At 42.2% G+C, this 25326-nt stretch overlaps 1 long non-coding RNA gene across 1 annotated transcript in view; it reads left to right on the forward strand.

Annotated features, from left to right (window-relative positions):
• Positions 1–20919, forward strand: part of LOC123723808 (uncharacterized) — a 140571-nt gene extending 119652 nt beyond the window's left edge. Inside the window, exons 3-4 of the long non-coding RNA XR_006771131.1 lie at positions 20276–20328; positions 20451–20919. This is a non-coding gene — a long non-coding RNA (uncharacterized lncRNA). The remainder of the gene's footprint in view (positions 1–20275; positions 20329–20450) is intronic.
• The last annotated feature ends 4407 nt before the right edge of the window (positions 20920–25326 follow it).

A 25326-nucleotide genomic window follows, 5' to 3' on the forward strand; every position in this document is an offset into this window, starting at 1 on the left:
GGGACAAAATCCCTCCTGAGATGTGTGCAAACCAGGTGGCCAACTACAAGAAACGTCTGACCTCTGTGATTGCAAACAAGGGTTTTGCCACCAAGTACTAAGTCATGTTTTGCAGAGGGGTCAAATACTTATTTCCCTCATTAAAATGCAAATCAATTTGTAACATTTTTGACATGCGCTTTTCTGGATGTTTTTGTTGTTCTTCTGTCTCTCACTGTTCAAATAAACCTACCATTAAAATTATAGACTGATCATTTCTTTGTCAGTGGGCAAATGTACAAAATCAGCAGGGGATCAAATACTTTTTTCCCTCACTGTACAGGGGGTACCTTTACAGAGTCAATGTGCGGGGGAAAAGGTGTTGAGGTAATTGAGGTAATATTTACATGTAGGTAGAGTTATTAAAGTGTAAGGAATGCAAATAGTCCAAGTTTCCGTTTGATTAGCTGTTCAGGAGTCTTATGGCTTGGGGGTAGAAGTTGTTTAGAAGCCTCTTGGACCTAGACTTGGTGCTCCGGTATCGCTTGCCGTGCAGTAGCAAACAGAACAGTCTATGACTAGGATGGCTGGAATCTTTGACAATTTTTAGGGCCTTCCTCTGACACTGCCTGGTACAGAGGTCCTGGATGGCAGGAAGCTTGGCTCCGTTAATGTACTGGGCTGTATGCACTACCCTCTGTAGTGCCTTGCGGTCAGAGGCCGAGCAGTTGCCATACCAGGCAGTGATGCATCCCGTCAGGATGCTCTCGATGGTGCAGCTGTAAAACCTTTTGAGGATCTGAGGACCCATGCCAAATCTTTTCAGTCTTCTGGGGGGGAATAGGTTTTGTCGTGCCCTCTTCACGACTGTTTTGGTGTGCTTGGACCATGTTAATTTGTTGGTGATGTGTATGCCAAGGAACTTGAAGCTCTCAACCTGCTCCACTACAGCCCCGTCGATGAGAATGGGGGCGTGCTTGGTCCTCCTTTTCTTGTAGTCCACAATCATCTCCTTTGTCTTGATCACGTTGAGAGAGAGGTTGTTGTCCTTGCACAACACGGTCAGGTCTCTGACCTCCTCCCTACAGGTTGTCTCATCATTGTTGGTGATCAAGCCTACCGCTGTTGTGCAGAGGGAGGTGTTTAGACCCAGGGTCCTTAGCTTAGTGATGAGCTTTGAGGGCACTATGGTGTTGAACGCTGAGCTGTAGTCAATGAATATAGGTATTCAAATAGGTGTTCCCTTTGTCCAGGTGTGAAAGAGCAGTGTAGAGTGCAATAGAGATTCCATTATCTGTGGATCTGTGGGTGCGGTATGCAAATTGGAGTGGGTCTAGGATTTCTGGGATAAATGTGTTGATGTGAGCCCCTCTCCTTGAAAGCGTCACCTCTACCCTTTAGCTAAAGGGAGAATGTTGTCTGTAATCCATGGCTTCTGGTTTGGGTATGTACGTACAGTCACTGTGGGGACGACGTCCTCGATGTACTTATTGATAAAGCCAGTGACTGATGTGGTGTGCTCCTCAATGCCATCGGAAGAATCCCAGAACATGTTCCAGTCTGTGCTAGCAAAACAGTCCTGTAGTTCTTGCATCTGCTTTTCTGCGTTCAGCCACAACTCGGTGAAACATAAGATGTTACAGTTTTTAATGTCCCGTTAGTAGGATAAACGTGCTTTCAGTTCGTCCCATATATTTTCCAGCGATTGAACGTTAGCTAGCAGGACGGAAGGCAAGGGCAGATTAGCCACTTGTTGCCTGATCCTCACAAGGCACCCTGATCTCTTTCACAAAATCTGCGTTTCCTTCTCCAGCGAATAACGGGGATCTGGGCTTGGTCGAGTGTCTGTATTATATTCCTCTCATCCAACTCATTGAAGAATAGCTATTCGTTGAGTTTGAGGTGAGTAATCACAGTTCTGATGTCAGAAGCTCTTTTCGGTCATGATAGACGGTAGCAGCAACATTATGTACAAAACAAGTTACGAACAATGCGAAAAAACAAACAAAATAGCATGGTTGGTAAGAGTATTCGGGGCAGCCTTCCCCTCCGGCGTCATCATTAGACTTACCATATATGTTACAAAGAATACCCGTCAGAGTCATTCATCAAACTTTTTGAACAAGTTTTAATTACCATGGATACTTTTTTTACTATATTGTGAGGCGATCAATAACATACTATAAATGATGTTGTCGTTTCGTAAATTTAAATTTTAGATGAGTGAAAGTTTTTTTCTTCCCCCCTCTGAAATGTTTGTGTGACTCACCCAAATGTTCATTATTTCTGGCGACATTGCGCTGATTTAAAACAGACCAATAGATAGGATTTGTCTCAATTTCTTCTTCCCCCTCCTTTCATTGTCGTAATCTCTTGGAGCCTACTCAATGTGTCTCTGCTTTCGGGAGCTGTCACCATGCTTTGGGCAGACTCATGTATAATTTCCAACATTCAATTAAGTCCTGAAATTTTAGATAAGTCTCAGTCTCTGCCCCCAATCCCCAAAAATAAATAGGAATGGCAGGAGGCGGACAGGGTGTGTAGGGCCAGCATCGGACAGTGGACTGATCATCTCTGCTCTCCCTCTCTCTCCATCAAACCGCCCCGTTACTAGCGATAATTCCGCAGGATGGCAGATATTAGAAGCCGCTCCTCTTTCTCCATTCGATAAATATTGAGCCACCTCCTTGTGAAGGTGTCACCATGACATGCTTAACAAGCCTGGCATGACTTTGATTGCTTACAGACGGGGGGCAAACAAGCCAGTGTATCTCATTGACAGGTGTGTCATTTATGGTCCGGTGCTGGGCTGGCTGCCTCCGATGCTCATTACATACAGGCCAGACATCCTCATACTGAATACACAATTGACAAGTTAAAGTGACTGTCAGGACTCGTCTCGTCAAGGGCATGCAGCTTGTAAAAGCATCCCAGTCAATTGACAATATAAAAAGGTTACAGCGGATGCCTATAGATCAGAAAGTGAGACTAGACAGTATATGAGCTTAGACATGTTTAGAAATTGACTCAGTGCTTGTGAAATATAATAGATGGTCTTAAAATATGAATAATGGTTCTCATCAGACCTATTATGTCGCTGGCAAATTATAATATTTATGTACACGTTAGAAGTAGAATGTTTAATAAAGGGCTCTATACTGCAGAGAGGCCTCTTCAAGGCCTTGCAAAGAATGAAGGCCCTATCACAATGAAACTTTATGAAAACTCTATTTCAAACGTCTGATAAATTAGAAGATATAAGAAGGTATAAGCTTGGAATTAAATAAATATATAGCTATTGTGTTGTAGCATATTCACCCAAGGTTGTCTGTCGCTCATCTACTTTTTATAGTACCGGGTAATTTGGATGAATGAAGCTGGATAATTCATTTAATGAGATGGTTTGGGGAAAGAGGACAAAAGCCAAAGGACAATGACACACCACTTGGCCACGGTGCGGCTAAGGCTGCCTGAATCTGATGACATGATGGGAGCTGCCCTGCGGCATTGCTAAAGAGAAGCTGAGAGTTTCACACATTGGATGGCCCTCTGGGTCATCTGGATCTGTCTCTCTGGCACAACCTCCCTGTCCCCGGAGAAGGCAGTACTGCACGGCCATGCACGTATTACTCTGGAAGGCTAATCAAATCAGCCTTTTGCTGGGCAAGCCATTTTGAATGGTTCGAAAAAATATTATATTACCATTTCCTCGCCGCATTTTGGGGGGGTTATATTGGAAGTCTTCTGTGCTCGGCTAAATGGACTGGAGATGGAATTGAAATTGCAGACATCGGAAGGTCTGGGATTTTAAATGTGCCGTTTTCAACAATAAAATCTTCTTGTTAACCATTGAAAATGTTTTTGTGAGTCAGCAAAAAAGTCTCAAAATGGATACGAAGCATTGCAGGGCTGGGTAATTGCCAGCTGCTAGATGGTAAGCACTACACAACACCTGTCTAGCCAGAAACTGCAGGATAGAACTCTACCCTTGACACTGCACTGTACTGCTCTGTGCAGTATGTTCATCAGCTGGTTAACGTTAGTCAACCGTATGCATGTACACACAGTTTAAGACATACAGTGCCTTTAGAAAGTATTCACACCCCTTGACTTTTTCCACATTTTGTTATGTTACAGTCTGGATAAAAAAATATGAGTTGAGATGTTTTGTCACTGGCCTATACACAATACCCCATAAGGTCAAAGTGGAATTATGTTTTTCGAAATGTTTACAAATGAATAAAAAATTAAAAGCTGAAATCTCTTCAGTCAATTTGTTGTGGCATAAAAGTTCAGGAGTAGAAATGTGCTGAACAAGTCATAATAACATCACATAATAAGTTGGATGGACTCAATCTGTGAGCAATAATAGTGTTTAACATGATTTTTGAATGACTACCTCATCTATGTACCCCACACATATCATTTTCTGTAAGGGCCCTCAGTTGAGCAGTGAATTTCAAACACAGATTCAACCACAGAGACTAGGGAGGTTTTCCAATCAAATCAAATGTATTTATATAGCCCTTCTTACATCAGCTGATATCTCAAAGTGCTGTACAGAAACCCAGCCTAAAACCCCAAACAGCAAGTAATGCCGGTGTAGGAGCACGGTGGCGAGGTAAAACTCCCTATAAACGCCAAAACCTGGGAAGAAACCTAGAGAGGAACCAGGCTATGAGGGGTGGCCAGTCCTCTTCTGGCTGTGCCGGGTGGAGATTATAACAGAAGATGGCCAAGATGTTCAAATGTTCATAAATGACCAGCATAGTCAGATAATAATAATCACAGTAGTTGTCAAGGGTGCAACAAGTCAGCACCTCAAAAGTAAATGTCAGTTGGCTTTTCATAGCCGATCATTGAGAGTATCTCTACCACTCCTGCTGTCTCTAGAGAGTTGAAAACAGCAGGTCTGGGACAGGTAGCACGTCTGGTGAACAGGTCAGGGTTCCATAGCCGCAGGCAGAACAGTTGAAACTGGAGCAGCAGCATGGCCAGGTGGACTGGGGACAGCAAGGAGTCATCATGTCAGGTAGTCCTGAGGAATGGTCCTAGGGCTCAGGTCCTCCGAGAGAGAGAAAGAGAGAATTAGAGAGAGCACACTTAAATTCACACAGGACACCGGATAAGACAGGAGAAATACTCTAGATATAACAGACTGACCCTAGCCCTCCGACACATAAACTACTGCAGCATAAATACTGGAGGCTGAGACAGGAGGGGTCAGGAGACACTGTGGCCCCATCCGATGATACGCCCAGACAGGGACAAACAGGCAGGATATAACCACACCCACTTTGCCAAAGCACAGCCCCCACACCACTAGAGGGAAATCTTCAACCACCAACTTACCATCCTGAGACAAGGCCGAGTATAGCCCACAAAGATCTCCGCCATGGCACAACCCAAGGGGGGGCGCCAACCCAGACAGGAAGACCACGTCAGTGACTCAACCCACTCAAGTAATGCACCCCTCCTAGGGACGGCATGGAAGAACACCAGTAAGCCAGTGACTCAGACCCTGTAACAGGGTTAGAGGCAGAGAATCCCAGTGGAGAGAGGGGAACCGGCCAGGCAGAGACAGCAAGGGCGGTTCGTTGCTCCAGAGCCTTTCCGTTCACCGTCACACTCCTGGGCCAGACTACACTCAATCATAGGACCTACTGAAGAGATGAGTCTTCAGTAAAGACTTAAAGGTTGAGACCGAGTCTGCGTCTCTCACATGGGTAGGCAGACCATTCCATAAAAATTGAGCTCTATAGGAGAAAGCCCTGCCTCCAGCTGTTTGCTTAGAAATTCTAGGGACAATTAGGAGGCATGCGTCTTGTGACCGTAGCGTACGTGTAGGTATGTACGGCAGGACCAAATCGGAAAGATGGGTAGGAGCAAGCCCATGTAATGCTTTGTAGGTTAGCAGTAAAACCTTGAAATCAGCCCTTGCCTTAACGGAAGCCAGTGTAGGGAGGCTAGCACTGGAGTAATATGATCCAATTTTTTGGTTCTAGTCAGGATTCTAGCAGCTGTATTTAGCACTAACTGAAGTGCTTTATCCAATGCCTCACAAAGAAGGGCACCTATTGGCAGATGGGTATAAAAAAGCAGACATTGAATATCCCTTTGAGCATGGTGAAGTTATTAATTGCACTTTGGATTGTGTATCAATCCACCCAGTCACTACAAAGATACTGTCGTCCTGAGAGGAAGTAAAACGCTCAGGGATTTCACCATGAGGTCAATGGTGACTTTAAAACAGTTACAGCGTTTAATGGCTGCGGTAGAAGAAAACTGAGGATGGATCAACAACATTGTAGTTAATTAATCCACAATACTAATGTAATTGACAGAGTGAAAAGAAGGAAGCCTGTACTGAATAAAATATTCTAAACCATGCATCCTGTTTGCAACAAGGCACTATCTAAGCCTTTATACTTAGGCGTAAACGAATCCACATACTTTCAGAAATGTATCTTCTCCAAAAATGCATGATTTCAATAGATATCCTTACATGATATGTAGGGTACTAGGGGTAGAGTACTAGGGGGAAACTAGTAAAGGACACCAATAAGAAGAAGAGACTTGCTTGGGCCAAGAAACACGAGCAATGGATATTAGACCAGTGGAAATCTGTCCTTCGGTCTGATGAGTCCAAATGTGAGATTTTTGTTTCCAACCGTGAACGGATGATCTCTGCATGTGTGGTTCCCACCATGAAGCATGGAGGAGGAGGTGTGATGGTGTGGGGGTGCTTTGCTGGTGACACTGTCAGTGATTTATTTAGAATTCAAGGCACACTTAACCAGCATGGCTACCACAGCACACTGCAGTGATACACCATCCCATCTGGTTTGTGCTTAGTGGGACTATCATTTGTTTTTCAACAGGACAATGACCCAAAACACATCTCCAGGCTGTGTAACGGCTATTTGACCTAGAAGGTGCGTGATGGAGTGCTGCATCAGATGACCTGGCCTCCACAATCATCCGACCTCAACTCAATTGAGATGGTTTGGAATAAATTGTGTGTGAAGGAAAAGCAGCTAACAAGTGTTGTTAAAAATTGTAAAAATATAGAAAAACCCTGGAATGAGTAGGTGTGTCCAAACTTTGAGTTGTACTCTACATCAAGTTCAAATTCAGGGATGAGCCTTTGCACATCAAATGTCCTATTAAGGTCCCACTCTTTTCTATTTTTCCTCTATTTTCCCATCAATCAAAGACAGACTGTCTCGGGATGATCTTAATATGGAATCCAGTGTTGGAATGGAGCCCATGTAGTGTATCACACCTGATTGGGACACGTGTTCTGAACTCGTGCACGAGTGCGGGAAAACAAAACAAGGCATCGTACCTGGCTTTGTGGCACCTGTCAGCAACGTGGGCCTCCTGCAGCAGCGCCAGCCTGCCTCGCCAAGGTCAAAGCCTCCGCGTCATGCTGTTGTTTGTTCCGCATGCATATGTTCCCCTACCTACAAGCTGTCATGTCTCATAGAAACACGCCCAGCGGAAATTTCCACTACCGCTAACACTTCCACACATCCTTTGGATCTAGCTCACTGTACTGTACACACAGTAGCAACTGTATTACTGGGGAATTTTCCCACCTGCAAGCCGTTCTGTGCTCTATAGCTGCCAAGCTTCTCCCTAGGTGGCGGATGATAAATAGAATTCATTCTCTGAGAATCTACGGCAAATGTGGAGGGCCACTTCTGGCGGATAATGCGGGAGGGAGATCCCTGCCGTTACCTTGCCTGCCAGGGAGAAATCCCTCCGGCATCGACTCTTCACTTATCCCAGATGAGGTCCTAGTGTATGAGGAAAAGATTAGCCAATCTCAAGTGTCTCCATCACTATCGTATTTCTATCATCTCCATGATCTAGAGTCAAGGGAGCGTAAAGCTGACAAAAGTCTCTCTAGTACCTTCCAGGGGCTCGGTAGAGAAGCACTCACCAAACATTTGCCAGTAAGGCCACATACTGTATACCTTGGATACATGCTGCGAGGACTGCATGGGGAAGTTGGGTGGAGAAGCTGTGTGTGGTCATGAATGCATAATTAACATGTGAAGAAGCCTAACTTGCTGGAATTATGTGAGGAAATAAACCTGTGATACACTGAACATTCTTATGATGAAGTTGGTTCACTTTGCATAACATGCTGCAGTGTAAATCTGTTAGGTACGATAAGTTAATAAGGAATAATTTTCCTGCAAAGTGTAACCATTAGAAAGTGAATCCACTATTATGACAAAATATCACCAAATGTTCAACGGTTGCTAACTTTCGTTTATTGTGGATATGAGAAAGAGACTAATTTGATCATGTAGCTACAGCTATGGAGTGATAATGGCAGCTAACATATCAGTGGGCTGATAATCTTCTGCTCCTCAGTTTAGAGATGTTTTAATCCGTTCACCAGTCATGGAACTCACTGGGCTGAAGTTGTACACATGGTGTAATCTTTAACATTCTGGCTTTCCGTCTTGTGGCTGATATTCACGCCATGCTGGCATTGTCTTGTGGCTGATATTCACGCCATGCTGGCATTGTCTGTGGCTGATATTCACGCCATGCTGGCATTGTCTGTGGCTGATATTCACGTCATGCTGGCATTGTCTTGTGGCTGATATTCACGCCATGCTGGCATTGTCTGTGGCTGATATTCACGTCATGCTGGCATTGTCTTGTGGCTGATATTCACGTCATGCTGGCATTGTCTTGTGGCTGATATTCACGCCATGCTGGCATTGTCTTGTGGCTGATATTCACGCCATGCTGGCGTTCAGTCCTGTGGCTGACATTCAAGCCATGCTGGCATTGTCTTGTGGCTGATATATTCACGTCATGCTGGCACTCACATCCTTTGTTCGATTTAAAGACATCAAACAGTACAATTGGAATTTTAGAGCACTTTTTACAACACAATTTGTCGCTGAATGCTTTATACAAACTATTTTAGGAAAGAGACCTTGACAGGAATCAACCCCTGCTATGAGGTAATCTCAATAGGGGAGAGGTTTGTTTATTTTTCTCAATGATCGTAACTTCCCTATGTGGGTCGCATTCATGTTGTTGCATTGTGATTTGTACATTTCAACCCACTACCATGGGTGAGTATGGAGCATTATTCCATGTCATTTAGGAGCACAAAGCAGAAGGTGCCTCTGTTGGAATGCTGTGTGTTTGTTCTTGTTTACCCGTTGAAGGCCAGTAGTGGGCATTCCGGCAGTGAGGTATCCAAATCATGGTGCTATCCTATCCTCCCCACACAATATCATAGAAAGGCAGGGAAAATAATGACGCTTATAGTCTGAAAGCTGCCGAAGTTTGGTCAATATCCTACATTTCTCCAACTAAATGAGCCTCTTGAGCTTTACTTTGAGTCTAAGCACAACCCTATTCAAAGAAAGGTGAGATTCCTGTGGGGGTGTGTGTGTGTGTGTGTGTGTGTGTGTGTGTGTGTGTGTGTGTGTGTGTGTGTGTGTGTGTGTGTGTGTGTGTGTGTGTGTGTGTGTGTGTGTGTGTGTGTGTGTGTGTGTGTGTGTGTGTGTGTGTGTGTGTGTAGTCTAGTGTTTGTCTTCATAAGCTAGAGTGTTGGTTCTGCTGAGTGTGTGGGTGGAGGTGTAATGCAGTCCCTGGCGTGGAGCAGTGTGGGGGAATTGGGAGGCAGACACAAATTGACTGGGCCCTGAGTCACCTCAGTCTATTAACAGTGAGACTGGAGAGCTCAGCAGACTGCAATGGAGCAGGTCCAGGACCAGCTTAACCAGTCCTGCTTCTAACCCAAACCTTCCAGAGCACACATCTCAAACTGATCCAGAAACAACACTTGGCCACTCTAATGGCCTGTGTGCCTTAACCTCAATCTCATAAGAAAACAGTAAAGTATTACTACCAGATTATGCTATGTACTTGTCATACTTTGTCCAGTTGTTCTGCATAAATGATGCTTCATAGAGCTGAAATGAAGTGATCCTACAAGAAAACGCCTGAGACTTTTTTCAATTAAGGAGGAGGGGAGTGAAAAGGGAGGTGTAATGTCTGCCAAGGCAGAGTGAGGGAGAAAGGGAGGGAGACAGAGGGGGTATGAGATGGCAGCTCCCTCGCTTCCGTCTCAGCTGTGGCTTTCCGAGCTGTGCTTCTCGCTCTGACTGACTCCAGGGCTAGCCACACATTAGTATTCCCATCTATACCAACCACAGCACAGCAGTAGCCTTTGAAGGTAGTACAGGATGTCAACATGTAGTAGCCGTCCTCTTCCTGGCTGAGGGGCGCTCGTCCGTGAGTTCACTGCCCAAACTGCCGAGCAAAAGCCTCTGTACCGTGATGGAAATAATGCTGACAGGAGACTCTCACTGTTGCCTCTTAAGAGGTGATGTTTCCAGCTGCCCCGGTGGCAGGCTAGGCTGTACCCCACGGATTTAGATGTGCACTCAGAAAATGGGAAAAACCTCACACTATAACAAAAGCACTTAAACCCTTGTAGCATTCATCACACCCAGCACCTCGCTGTCAGCAAAAGACAATAGCTAAGTAAGGTGAGATTTGGCTAGTGCTTGGATAGGAGACACCTTTGGGAATGTGTCTCAGTGGGCCAGTATGGGAGATTCCTATGGAAGATCCAGTCCCATAGCATTTGTAGGGACACAGTGCTGTGCGGACATCATTGCTGGGACGGACGTGCCTTCAAAACCAATGTCCTGATTCTGGGGTCATAAAGATCCCCTTGCACTTCTTTAGTGAGCCTGGGTGTTCACCCAGCTGTCATGGCCGCGTTCCCAGAGTATTATTCCAATCCCCCTCCTCTTCACTTCCATAACTGATGATAGGTGAGTGTTCTGGCAAAGACTGGCTGCCAACCTGTACAGAATATGCTCACACTGCTACAGAATGATGATGCATGAGGTGATATGCAGCTCAATGCAATGTTGTGTAGTTGTTTAAGATCTGAGGATTTATTTTGACCAATGCATTATTATCGTACCATCATTATATGTCATAAGTGGTCATAGCCCAGTTGTGATAGATGTGCAACTCTGTTCTTTCATGCCAGGCGTGTGTCGACTACAACCCCGGCTGCCTTTGTCCTGGAGGCAGAGCCTCGTCTCTATGAGCACATCAGGTCTCCAGTCCTTACCACCAGTATCACAACAACAACAACAACAACAACAACAGCAACAACAATAAGACCTATGTCACTGCAGCGGAGGTCTACACAGCTAAGCGGAGTGCAGAGTGTTCTTTTGACCAACGTCTTTGAACAGCTCATCTTTGAAAAGGAGGCTATGTTCAGTGGAGGACTAGTTCGAGAGAGCATGGAGTTTGGTTTCTAATGGGTGGGAGACACTTAGCCGTTAACATTAGTGATGGGGGAAAAATCTATACAGTTACGTATCAGGATATTACTTTTGACAATATATCGTATTGTTTTGACAATATCGCAATATTATTTTTGAGCTAGTTGGCTGTACCTGCACCAACATTTTTCCTTCATAGCTGTTTCTCCATCTTCTTTTTAATTTGTTTTCATCACTTTTATTTCCATGACTGATCAAAACGTATTTCCTCTTGTCCCTCCGCAGTAGACATATGGTAAGCAATATCTTTGGAACATCGAATTGCAATAAAATCACAGTAACGAATCTCAGTGCATATAGAATCGTGAGAATCGCAATACATATCGTATCGGTACCTAAGTATCGTGATATCATATTGTGAGGTCCCTGGAAATTCCCATCCCTAGTTAACATGTGTAAACTTTGACAGCCTTTAGTGTCACAAGCGACAGAGCAGCTCGCAGTCACTGTCATGGTGGCTTTGTCTGGCTGTAGTCATTGTGTGCGTGCGTGCATGCTGGTACGTGTGTGCCTGCTTGCCTCTGTGTTTGCATTAGTGTGTGCCATAGCCCTAGCAGTTCGCCCCCTGAATGCATCATGTTGCTTTGACAGTCAGGGTAGAGGAGAGTGAGAGAGGCGGGAGATGGACTGAGGTGGAGGAGGGAGCGGGCGTACACAGCTTACTCAGGGAAAGGTCAATGGTGTTAAAGCGTACGACAGAGGGATCATGGGCTAATTACGAGCTCTAACTGTCATTAACTGTTTTGGCACTGGGAGTGGATTGCCATGTTGCTGCTTCACCTCAACAACGCTATCCTGTTAACCATCGCCAACAGTTGACAACCTGATTGGGGAGTGGAGGGTGTCCAGTGATGGGAGTGAAAGGTGGGGGTAGGGGGGGGAGGATAGAAGAGGTGGGGTGTATTTTCCTGCTTGGGTAATCAGCGCCAGCCATCTTGCCGCCAGCCATCTTGCCATTGTCTTAAAAGGAGACGGCGTTGACATTTCTGTCAACTAGTTGGCACTCTCTCATGTGTACTGTCAGACTTGTTGCCTGGCTGCAATCCGCCACCACCTAGCACCTCCCATTGTATGTGTTATGGCTGTGGGTGAGATATGCTGCAGAATGTCCTGTACTGTAGCGTCTGCTCTGCCTGGTTAGGTGTTGCAGGGCAGGAACTCGCTGCTGTGTTTGCAAGCAATCTGCATTGCTTGCTGTTTGGGGTTTTAGGCTGGGTTTCTGTACAGCACTTTGAGATATCAGCTGATGTAAGAAGGGCTATATAAATACATTTGATTTGATTTGTTCATTTATGGTGATGTGGAGGTGAATTCCCCCGTCACTGCATTGGAAGTCAAACACGATAGGCCCAATGGAGCACTGTGTTTCCTGAACATTGTTGTAATGCTGTGTGTGTGTGTGTGTGTGTGTGTGTGTGTGTGTGTGTGTGTGTGTGTGTGTGTGTGTGTGTGTGTGTGTGTGTGTGTGTGTGTGTGTGTGTGTGTGTGTGTGTGTGTGTGTGTGTGTGTGTGTGTGTGTGTGTGTGTGTGATGGGCATAGGGTTGCAAAGGGAAGGTATATTACTGGACACTTTTGAAGTTTGGTAACTTTCAAGTTTTATTTTGAATTGTATAAGATGACATCTAATGGCCTTTTTGGGTACTTGAGATTAGCAAATGCATCTGCAATTATTTCTGTCCCCTCTGTGTGTCCTAGCCACACTTACAAATAATGAAATAGAATGACAAAGCTGTAAAACATTATCATAATTATAAACCATCAACTTGTTGAATACCATTGGTGTTTAATATGAGTGTTTCAGCATGAAATGAATTGCGCCCCCCTTTACCCTCAGAACAATTCGTCGAGGCATGGACTCTACAAGGTGTCAATGCTTTTCACAGTTGTATCAAGTTCGTTGGATGTTCTTTGGGTGGTGGACCATTCTTGATACACACGGGAATTGTTGAGCTTGAAAAACCCAGCAGTGTTCCAGTTCTTGACACATAAACCTGTGCAACTGGCACCTACTACCATACCCCGTTCAATGGCACTTAAATATTTGGTCTTGCCCATTCACCATCTGAATGGCACACCCACACACAATCCATGTTTCAATTGTCTCAAGGCTTAAAAATCCTTCTTTAACATATCTCCTCCCCTTCATCTACACTGATTAAAGTGGATTTAACAGGTGACATCACTAACCTAGAATCACCTGGCCAGTCTGTCATGTCACTAATGTTTTGTACACTCAGTGTATATTTATTATTTTACACACTTGTATTTATTTTAATACGTCAATAGGTATTTGTTTCAATTTTTTGGCATCAAACTGGTGGCAGTTGTGAAAAAAGTCAATAGTTGGAAGACTATTAATGTAAAATAATGTCATTGTTGATTAGATGCTTTTTCCAGTAATTAGGATATTTTCTCTTGAACCATATAGTCTATCTACTAAAAACGTAATGACAATATGAACACAGGTATGGAAAAATATATACTGTATATATATTAATACATTTTTGTTTAAGTTATTCAAGTATAAATAACCAAAGTTACAATAGATGCTAATTATCAAAACTGCAGAAGATTCCACTAACTTGGGCATGATTGTTTATTTGTATATTAAATACATGTTTGTATGAAAGAGTTCAAAGTTCAAGGTTGACTCATACCATGCATAATGTACATGTATGCCTTAGTGTTTATGCTGAAGTGGTATAGACCTATTGTACTGTATGTATGTGTGTGGGTGGACGGTGAATGAAATGAAAATGTTGGGACTATAGTAAATGTGTATGATTATATGAGGATTTGGTTAAAGATACAGGCTTATCCACTATCCAGTGTATTGGCATGTATTGGAGTGTTTTCCACATACACAATACATCCACTATAACCTCCAGCATAACCACTGTTTACTTAATAGGTTTCTTAAGAAGTCTCTGGTGAGCTAACAGAGGACATAGAATTCAGTAATGTAACATCTGTCCCACTGAACGAGCCCCCTTGGGAGAGTTCAACCACTGTGCTACAATGTTCGCACAGGAAATGTCTCAAAATGAACTGGAACAAAAATTACTCCGCCACGCACAATCCCATGAAAGGAATGCTTATGCAAATCAAAATGGGCAATTACATTTATGGCCAACAGCAATGAGGAAGAAACAAAACAACAAAAATAAAATGTTTCCCATTAACGAAAAGATAGGTATGCTCTCCATTCATTAATTTCTCGCTTTCAATTTGCACTTAGCAATTACAGGTTAGTCGTGCACAATGGCAAGTGATGATTATAAAATGTCTAGGACATTCCATTTGGTCCAGGTGGACTTCCATTCAGGCCGCATAGCGTGTGGAAATGACAATGCAAGAGTGGCTCAAACCTTTAGTAATGGTTAACAAATACATGGCAACACTGTTGCAGCTGCAATGCATCACCTATAAATACCATGTCAAAATCAACAATAGGTATTTTTCTTTTATCTCCGCAATGCAAATCTCCATGGACAAAAAACCCCACACAGAAATGATAGGAGCTTTGGAGAACGCCTGTTACAGTAAAAATCCATTGGCCTGTCACCACAGCAAGAACATTACCCTCCCCATCTCCTTTTTAAAGGCAACAGGCTGCAATCAGTCACCGTGTGACTCCACACCAATAAAACAGCCTCCCTCCACAGCTTTCCCCAGTAAGCCAGGTCATTAAGTCATAGATAGGGGACCTTTATGACCCTCCCCAGCCAAACTCTACTGTAGTATTGACCAATCAGCTTGATCCTCTTGATCACTCTCCCTGTCATTAGGAGATAGCATGCAAATGACACTCCTGCTGATGATGTCCAGATAACACAGCTGATTTGTGTCACAGGCTCTGACTTGTAATGGAAGGGGGGGTGTTTGTGTGTGCAATGAGGGTGGTATATGGACATGACCCCCGCCCGTCTTTGCATGCCAACCGGGCAGGCAAGCAGAGGCATTCAGTGAGAGTGTTTGTTGGTTAAGCCAGGCTCAGTGACTCGTCTGCTCCGGTAGTTCCGGTAAACCCCGGTGACAGCACAGGGAGAGAACACCGCAGGCTGCAGGCCCTTGTTGATCAAATACAGCTGCCCTACTTACTCATATTTACAGTGCTGATCACAGGGGTGATTGTACCCACGCACTGAGCCCAGGGAAAGCGCTTTGTCTCTTTTCTATCCGGCATTGGGAGAGGGATGCTTTTGGAGGGCTGGAAGGTGGAAGGGGATTGGGTGGCATGAGCGATCTCTCCCTTTCTCTCTGGAGGAGGGAGGATGCAGGGTTGTGGATAGCTAATTCACCCTCAGAAAAGTTATAGTGTGCTGAGAAGTGGAGTGGATTGTGGAGGAATCAGCTTTCACCACACTTGTTTTATCTCACTCTCTTTCAGCTGTCTACCTCCTCTCTTTCTCTTTCTCTCCCTCTCTGTCTCTTTATCCACTCTCTCTTTCTCACTCACTCACGGTCTCTGTATCTTACTGTTCCTTTCTCCTTCTCTCTGTTTTTCATTTGTGCGCACACACACCATCCCTTCCTCTCCCGTGAGATTGTGTTGATGAAAAAGGAAGCCCGTTCTAAGAGTAGGATATCCACTAACCAGCAGTTTCTGTGTGCTGCCTGTTTTTATCACCTCCTGATCATTATGCCGGCAGGAGCTTGTCGGTAGTGTGTCACTCCATCTCCATCTTCCACCCACTACCTCATCTTCTGACAATCGCTCCTTTCTTATCTTCATTGAAATTGAAATCCCACTGTTAACAATAACAACAATGGCTGCGGGTGATGAGTCTCTGTATTCATAACCTATCATCCCCTTTTAACCACCTGTTCATGTGTATCTTTATCAGTTAGCAGTCCTCGTTACATAGTGAATGCAGGAGAAAGACGTCATGTACAGCTTGATCCTTACATAATGCAGTGATTGTAAGACATCCATATGACAGAGTGTATGCTGTGTATTTACTCTTGAAGGTATTAGTCTCTTATTAAATGACTAACATTGCAAGAGGTTACCCACTCTGCTCCCCCTGTCAAGCACTCATAAAATAATGCTTCACTGAGATTTTGATGGCGCTGGTCAATGTGTGTTCCAGTGCTAGAGAATGGGTTGAAAGTTGTTGAACTATGCACAATATGAGATTCCTGTCTATCTTTGCTTTTCTCTGCCCAGACGTACTGAGCTGCTACAGTTTCAAATACAAATAATGCCATCTTATGTCATTCATAAATAGCAACATACTGTAAATAAAGCATTGAAATTCCTTGAAACAATGAAAACACCCATCTGTAGCACGCACTCCAGCAGGTATATTTCACTGGTCATCCCCAAAGCCAACTCCTCCATTGGTTGCCTTTCCTTCCAATGACTAGAACATTTTACATTTACATTTTAGTAGACGCTCTTATCCAGTAAGACTACTTACAGTAGTGAATGCATACATTTCATACGCATACATTTGATACAATTTGTTTTTCTTTTTTCCATACTGGTCCCCCGTGGGAATCGAACCCACAACCCTGGCATTGCAAACACCATGCTCTACCAACTGAGCCACACGGGACCCACAGGAACAAATTGCAAAAATCACTGAAGCTGGAGACTTACATCTCCCTCACTAACTTTAACCTCTTGACGGTCGCCTAGGATAGGGGGCGCTACAGCGATTTTTGAAAAAAATTTGTGCCCATTTTAACCTCTCTGGGCTAGGTGGGACGAAATAGTCCCACCTACGCAACAGCCAGTGTAATCCCGTGGCGCGATATTCAAATACCTTATAAATGCTATTACTTAAATTTTTCAAAAATATGACTTTTTTACACAATTTTAAAGATAAGACTCTCGTTAATCTAACCACACTGTCCGATTTCAAAAAGGCTTTACAACGAAAGCAAAACATTAGATTATGTCAGCAGAGTACCCAGCCAGAAAAAAAGCCAATAATTATATGCATATTCTAGTTTCTGGGCAGTAGTAATAACCAGATTAAATCGGGTACATTTTTTATCCGGCCGTGTAAATACTGCCCCCTAGCCCTAACAGGTTAAACGGCCTGCTACTCAAACTCAGAAGCTAGGATATGCATATAATTAATACTTGTGGATAGAAAACACCCTAAAGTTTCTAAAACTGTTTGAATGGTGTCTGTGAGTATAACAGAACTCCTATGGCAGTCAAAACCCCGAGACCGATCGTAACAGGATGTGGAATTCTGAATTGCGGACTCAACTTCATCACTTTGCCTATAAATCACACCGTGAGCAATGGTTCATTGAGCACTTCCTATTGCTTCCACTAGATGTCCCCAGTCTTTACAAAGTGGTTTGAGTCTCCTACTGTGAAAACTGACAGAATGAGAGGCTGTGGAAAGTAGTCACATGAGGAGGGCCATCACCATTATGACGCCGGCGCCCCTGGCTACCCTCCCCTTTCGAAACATTTAGAAAGACAATGCAATCGTCCCCCTTGAATCTTATTGGAGCTCTGGTTGAAAAAGGCCCTAAAGATTTATGTTATACAACGTTTGACATGTTTGAACGAACCTAAATAAAATAAAAAATGCATTTTATTGAAAGAGGAGTCCCACGAGCGACGGAGCTTTTGGAGCAGCCTTCAGAACGCGCTAACAAGAACATGCTATTGGAACATAAAGGATTAACTTTTTCGAACTAAAATACATTTGTTCTGATGAAGATAATCAAAGGTAAGGGATTATTGACAATAGTATACAAGAGTAGATTTGATATGCGATTGTTCCAAGATGGCGCTGACCTGTAACGGTAGCCTATTTTTCTGAGTATCGCATCCCCTTTTATCGCAAAGTGTGATTACCCAGTAAAGTTATTTTTAAATCTGGCATTACAGGTGCTTTCAAGAGATATTCATCTATAAATCTTAGAATGACAATATTACATTTTAAAAATGTTTTCGAATAGTCATTTAGTAAATTTCCTATTAGTTAGTCAACGTCACGCGCCGATGTAAAATGCTGTTTTTATATATAAATATGAACTTTATCGAACAAAAGAATGCATGTATTGTGTAACATGATGTCCTAGGAGTGTCATCTGATGAAGATTGTCAAAGGTTAGTGCTGCATTTAGCTGTTTTTTGGTTATTTGTGATGCATGTGGTTGGTCGGAAAATGGCTATGTGGCTACTTTTACGATATACTCCTCTAACATAATCTAATGTTTTGCTTTTGCTGTAAAGCCTTTTTGAAATCGGACGGTTCGATTCAGGAGAGGTGTATCAATAAAACGATATAACATAGTCCTATATTTGAAAATAAAAAATATGAAATTTTGTTATGCTAATAGCGATAGGATTTTTCGCTGGATGTCCGTCCTGCATACGGGACGGAGCCCGACCAGGGGTTAAGCATCAGCTGTCAGAGCAGCTTACCGATCACTGCACCTGTACACAGCCCATCTGTAAATAGCACACCCAACTACCTCATCCCCATATTGTTATTTATTTTTGCTCTTTTGCACCACAGTATCTCTACTTGCTCATCATCATCTGCACATCTATCACTCCAGTGTTAATGCTGAATTGTAATTATTTCGCCATTATGGCCTATTTATTGCCTTACCTCCCTAATCTTACTCCATTTGCACACATTGTGTATATATTTTTCTATTGTGTTATTGACTATGTTTGTTTATCCCATGTGTAGCTCTGTGTTGTTGTTTTTGTCACTCTGCTTTGTTTTATCTTGGCCAGGTCGCAGTTAATGAGAACTTATTCTCAACTGGCCAACCTGGTTAAATAAAGGTGAAATTAAGATAAATACATTAAATGACTCATGTTAAGCTATTTTCCCCAAAACAATACTTGTAATTAGAATAAGACCCAACCAGAATGTCAAGAGCCTAAATAATTACGGATTCCATATCCTATTAACAACTACACGTGCTGTGCTGCTGTGTGCATTTTTAAGGACACTTATTGTAGATGCATGCTGCAACATAATTCACTTATTAGTACTCAACAAATTGGCCAGTGTTACCTACTGTATAATTTATAGTGTTGATTCAGGTGTTAATTAATTAACTCTGTAATTGTTGAAATAACACTCATTGATGTAAAATAATCCCAGTGTTAAACCAAAACTACACCCATCTATCATATTTCCCAGCATGCTCTATTGCAGGTTGATTTTTTGAATAGTTTGTTTTTATATCTATGTTTTGCATGTACATTGATTGCTTAATTATCTTATCCTACTCAAATATAAATAACATACTTTTTTTCTAAACTAATACAATCTGTTATTTAGACTTATTGCAACCGTTCCTGAAATGGTTGTTCCAGTTTAGATGGTTTAAGTATTCTCATAACTCAGTCTTCCCAACCTGGCAGTCATTTTGAATTCAGGTTGCGGCTAGGAACATGCAATGAAGGAACTGCCGGATGCGTCATAATGGCCCGGTAGTAAAGCCACACTGGGAGCCAAATTTGAAATGGAATACATTGAATACATGGAGCAGGGTGGAAAAATCTAATTAAAACATTATTTAAATGTATTTTCAGAAGGGCTGTGGTCACCATTCATACAATAAATTAAATATGTAAAATGTTATATATTATTTTAGTATTTCAGTGTGGATTCAGCCTATGTTTAATGAAGCCATTAGAAGACTGTTGCTGACAGAGGAAGTATGTACAATTATTTATAATAAATTATTGTACAGTAAGTCTTGGTGATTAAATAACCTTGTTCAGGGTTTCCCAAACTCACTCCTGGGCTCCCCCTGGGTGCACTACACAGCTGATTTAAATAACCAACTCATCATCAAGCTTTGATTATTTGAAACAGTTGTGTAGTACTAGGGCAAAACCCCAAAACGTGCACCCAGGGGGGCCCAGGACCAAGTCTGAGAAACCCTGGCCTAGTTAATCATTACATGACTTTTAACACACTATCTGTTATTTGCTCAGTCTGGCAGTAACCCAGAGCTATCAGAGACTGCAGCTGCTGACAACAACTGCATGTAAGTTGTTATTCTACATCATAATAATTATGTCTGCATAGCATTAAGGAAGATTAGCTCATACTTATTTCTGAAAATTAACTTATGTTTTTGCTATTTTTTTTCTTCTTTGCTAAAACCAGTCAAGCAGGTAGCCCAGCGGCTAAGGAGTTGCGCCTGTGGCAGGAGTTGGACCTGTGGCCGAAAGGTGACCGGGTTTGAATCCCGGGCTGGGTGCTGTAAAAGAATGGGAGGAATTTATCTGACAACTGGAGGCTGCTGGGTTCACATCCTCAAAACATTCCCCTACTGTTGGGCCCTTGAGCAAGGCCCTTAACCCCACAACATGCTTTCTGTCCAGGGGCGCTGCATGCAGCTTGAACCTGTGCTGTTTCAACTGTGTGTTTGGAGGGTGGAGGGGGAGGGGTTGAGAATGGAGCAGAAGACACATTTTTGTTGTTCACTGTAACTAATGGACAAAGTATATTGTATTGCAAAGAAGTCAGCCAGAGTTGACATGGGCCGTTATTCAAACAAAGAGATACCTTCCTGTCCACCAGTGCATATTTCCAAACTATGTTTGCATATAATGACAATAAATTCTAAAAACTATGAGTGTTCTCTTTTGTCCCTTATTTAATTGTTTATTCAATTATATTCTTAGCTCAAAATATTACTACTGAATTGTATTTTGATATTACAATGCCTAATGAACTTGTCCATTCCCTTTGTGATTATTCTGAAGAAGACCATTGAAGCCCGAAACGTCAATCTTTTAAACTTGTCTAATAAAACCCCAAAAGATATACGGTGAGCTAGCGTTGTGCCTGTTCCTGTCCAATGATATTTAATAATAGTAGCCACAATTCATAAATGGCACCATGCAGGGTTCTATATGGAACCATTTTAGGTGAAGAAGAACCTCTAGGGTTCTAATCAAATAACTCTATAAAAGGTTTTTATATAGAACTTTCAGGGGCTCCATATATAAAACAAGCAATAGAACCCTTTTTGGTTCTATAAGGAACCATTTTTTAGAAGAGTGTAAGCTATGACATGTCACTGGAGTAGCCTATAGGCCTACTATTTCATTTTTTCACGGCATCTAAACTGATTGGATCCCCATCACATACTATACAGCGCAAAACCCGCCACATGATCTCCAGCCCAGACCACTCACTCCACCACTGCTTTGATCTCCCGTCGTGTCGGAGAAATCCGACAATTAAATGGCATGCACTGCACGCTTCGGGAGGAGTTTCATGCCAGGGGCTATCACTATTATGAACAACTCCACATGTGAGCAGGCCTGGGGTGGGATGGGAGGGTATTTGTCTGACCGTTCATATTGTTTGTTTACTGCTATGTTTTCTATATGTTTTGCTTAGGCCTACAGTGTGTGGTGTGTGAAAAGTGCTAAGAATTTCTCTTGAGGGACCAACATGAGTCGGAATTGTCTTTTCCGTCATACGACCGTCATATTTCACATGCATTGATATAGTTTTATTCAATCAATTAATCTAAGTTTAATGCTGGAATTATTTTCTCCTTCGTGGCATGAGGAGTGATAGCTCATAAACTGAAGAGAACTTATAGGATAAGATTGATTGGCTTCTTTCTCTCGTTGATACGTTTCACACCTCCCCAATCCAGACCCCAAAACATATTTGAGTTACACACATATGCAGACTTCATTAACATAATGTGGGATGTGATGGGTATATGGTCTTCTCTATTCACTACAGAACATTGTAAAGGAATCATTTTAGGAAACAAGAATCTCAACCTACAGCAGTCAAATGATTTGGCATGAATAGAAGGAAGCACCAACAGCTTGATAAAAAGTGTAAAACACGTGAAAGCTTAATTACAATATTAGTGGGAATATGATAAAAACAAGATAATGGTATATACTTTGATAAATTAGAAAAATATTATTTGAGATTCAGCCACGCTAAAAGTTGAGTAGACAAATGAACAAACAAGAGGGCTTTGCTGGAGCACTAAGAAATAAGACTTAGACTGTCACGCCCTGACCTGAGAGAGCCGTTTTTCTATTTGGTTAGGTCAGGGTGTGATGTGGGGTGGGCATTCTATGTTATCTATTTCTTTGTTTTGGCCGAGTATGGTTCCCAATCAGAGGCAGCTGTCTATCGTTGTCAGGGGAATCATACTTAGGCAGCCTTTTCCCACCTGTGTTTTGTGGGTAGTTATTTTCTGTTTAGTATTTTCTGTTACCTGACAGAACTGTTGGCTTTTTGTTTTTGTTACTTTGTTTAAATTTAAAAAATCATGAACACTTACCACGCTGTGCTTTGGTCCCCTTCTCATTCCGACGAAAGTCATTACATAGACTTACCTGTTTGACAGACGCAATTATGTTATCCATACATTTGTTGGTAGAGTTACTTCCTCCAATACTGTCACCATGTACTCCTTAAACAGGCCTACATTCCGGCCTCATGTCTGGGGTTGAAAATCTCCTTCTGAAAGTAGGATTAGATTCATAATGACATTGTAGATTCAATTCTTTACAGTTTTGTTGCAAACAAGACACACTGGTTTGGAATTGGAGAAATATGATAAAATGACTATTTTAATAGAGTACAGGTAGGCCTATAATAGAGACATTACCACTGTAATTAGATCAAAAGTATTATGTTATTGTCATTAAATTGGTGAGCTCACTAACCACATGTGTTAAATGTGTAGTCTAGGCCTATGAATTGGGCAGCTAGTAGGCTATTTGCTAATAAGCTATTTATGTTCTGGCCCTCCATCTAGCTACATGCTCAGGAACAAATCGGCGGGAGAACAATCCTATTGTAGTTGACAACCCCTGTTGTATATTTAAGCAATATGGCATGAGGGGGTGTGGTATATTGCCAATATACCATGGCTAAGGGCAGACGCATTGCAAAGTGTCTGGTTACAGCCCTTAGCCATGGTATTTTAGCCATATACCACAAACCCCCAAGGTGCCTTATTGCTATTATAAACTGGTTACCAACGTAATTAGAGCAGTAAAAATAAATGTTTTGTCATACCCGTGGTATACGGTCTGATATACCATGGTCTGATATACCACGGCCATCAGCCAATCAGCATTCAGGGCTCAAACCACCATAATGTAAATTCAATCACCCCCTTCACCATCATCATCATTATTTAGATCATTAAAAGATCTTGTGGATGTCTCGGTGAACAACCTGGTCTCAGAGCATTTCGTATTATTCTGAGACACTCCATTTAGTGTGATATGTTATGTTTGGTATGGTTACATAAGACAGATGGTTACTTAAGGCAAAAACCAACGGAGGGTGGTTGGTCGGGGTGGATGGGTATGCGTATAATGCAAATGTCTAGCAACCCAAATGTTGCGAATTCAAATCTCATCACGGACAACTTTAGCATTGTAACTAATTAGCAACTTTTCAACTACTTACAAGTTTTTAGCTACATTGCAACTACTTAGCATGTTAGCTAACCCTTCCCCTAACCCTAACCTTAACCCTTATAGCTAACCCATCTCCTAAACCTAACACTTTAACCTAACTCCTAAACTTAACTCTAACCCCTAGCCTAGCTCGCGTTAGCCACCTATTCACCAAGCTAGAATACGTATTGTAGGATTTGCAAATTCGTAACATATTGCACGTTTTTCAAATTTGAAACATATCATACGAATTGTAATAAATAACATATCAAACTAAATGGGTGATGGACATGCACAAATTAATACATACAGTTGAAGTTGGAAGTTTACATACACCTTAGCTAAATACATTTAAACTCAGTTTTTCACAATTCCTGACATTTAATCCTATTGTAAATTTCCTGTCTTAGGTCAGTTAGGATCAACACTTTATTTTAAGAATGTGAAATGTCAGAATAATACTAGAGAGAATGATTTATTTCAGCTTTTATTTATTTCATCACATTCCCAGTGGGTCAGAAGTTTACATACACTCAATTAGTATCTGGTAGCATTGCTCGTGACCCTGATTTACCATTTCAGATAGTGTCTGGAACGCACGAACAAAACGCCACTATTTGGATATAACGATGGATTATTTTGGACCAAACCAACATTTGTTATTGAAGTAGCAGTCCTGGGAGTGCATTCTGACGAAGACAACAAAGGTAATCAAACTTTTGTAATAGTAAATCTGACTTTGGTCAGGGCTAAACTTGCTGGGTGTCTAAATGGCTAGCCGTGATGGCTGGGCTATCTACTGAGAATATTGCAAAATGTGCTTTCACCGAAAAGCTATTTTAAAATCGGACACCTCGATTGCACAAAGGAGTTCTGTATCTATAATTCTTAAAATAATTGTTGTTTTTTGTGAACGTTTATCGTGAGTAATTTAGTAAATTGTTAGTAAATTCCCCGGAAGTTTGCGGGGGGTATGCTAGTTCTGAACGTCACATGCTAATGTAAAAAGCTGGTTTTTGATATAAATATGAACTTGATTGAACAAAACATGCATGTATTGTATAACATAATGTCCTAGGTGTGTCATCTGATGAAGATCATCAAAGGTTAGTGCTGCATTTTGCTGTCTTCTGGGTTTTTGTGACATTATATGCTAGCTTGAAAAATGGGTGTCTGATTATTTCTGGCTGGGTACTCTGCTGACATAATCTAATGTTTTGCTTTCGTTGTAAAGCCTTTTTGAAATCGGACAGTGTGGTTAGATTAATGAGAGTCTTGTCTTTAAAATGCTGTAAAATAGTCATATGTTTGAGAAATTGAAGTAATAGCATTTCTAAGGTATTTGAAAATCGCGCCACGGGATTCAACTGGCTGTTGCGTAGGTGGGACGAATTCGTCCCGCCTAGCCCAGAGAGGTTAATATGAATGCCATGACTCAAGCATCCTTTACTGTTTAGTCGAGTACATAGGCCTCAGTGGAGGCTGCTGAGAGGAGGACGGCTCCTAATAATGGCTGGGATGGAGTCAATGGAATGGTATCAACAACATGGAAACACGTGGTTTCCATGTGGTTGATACCACTC

The sequence above is a fragment of the Salmo salar genome, chromosome ssa09 (assembly GCF_905237065.1).
Source record: "Salmo salar chromosome ssa09, Ssal_v3.1, whole genome shotgun sequence".
Lineage (NCBI taxonomy): Eukaryota > Metazoa > Chordata > Actinopteri > Salmoniformes > Salmonidae > Salmo > Salmo salar.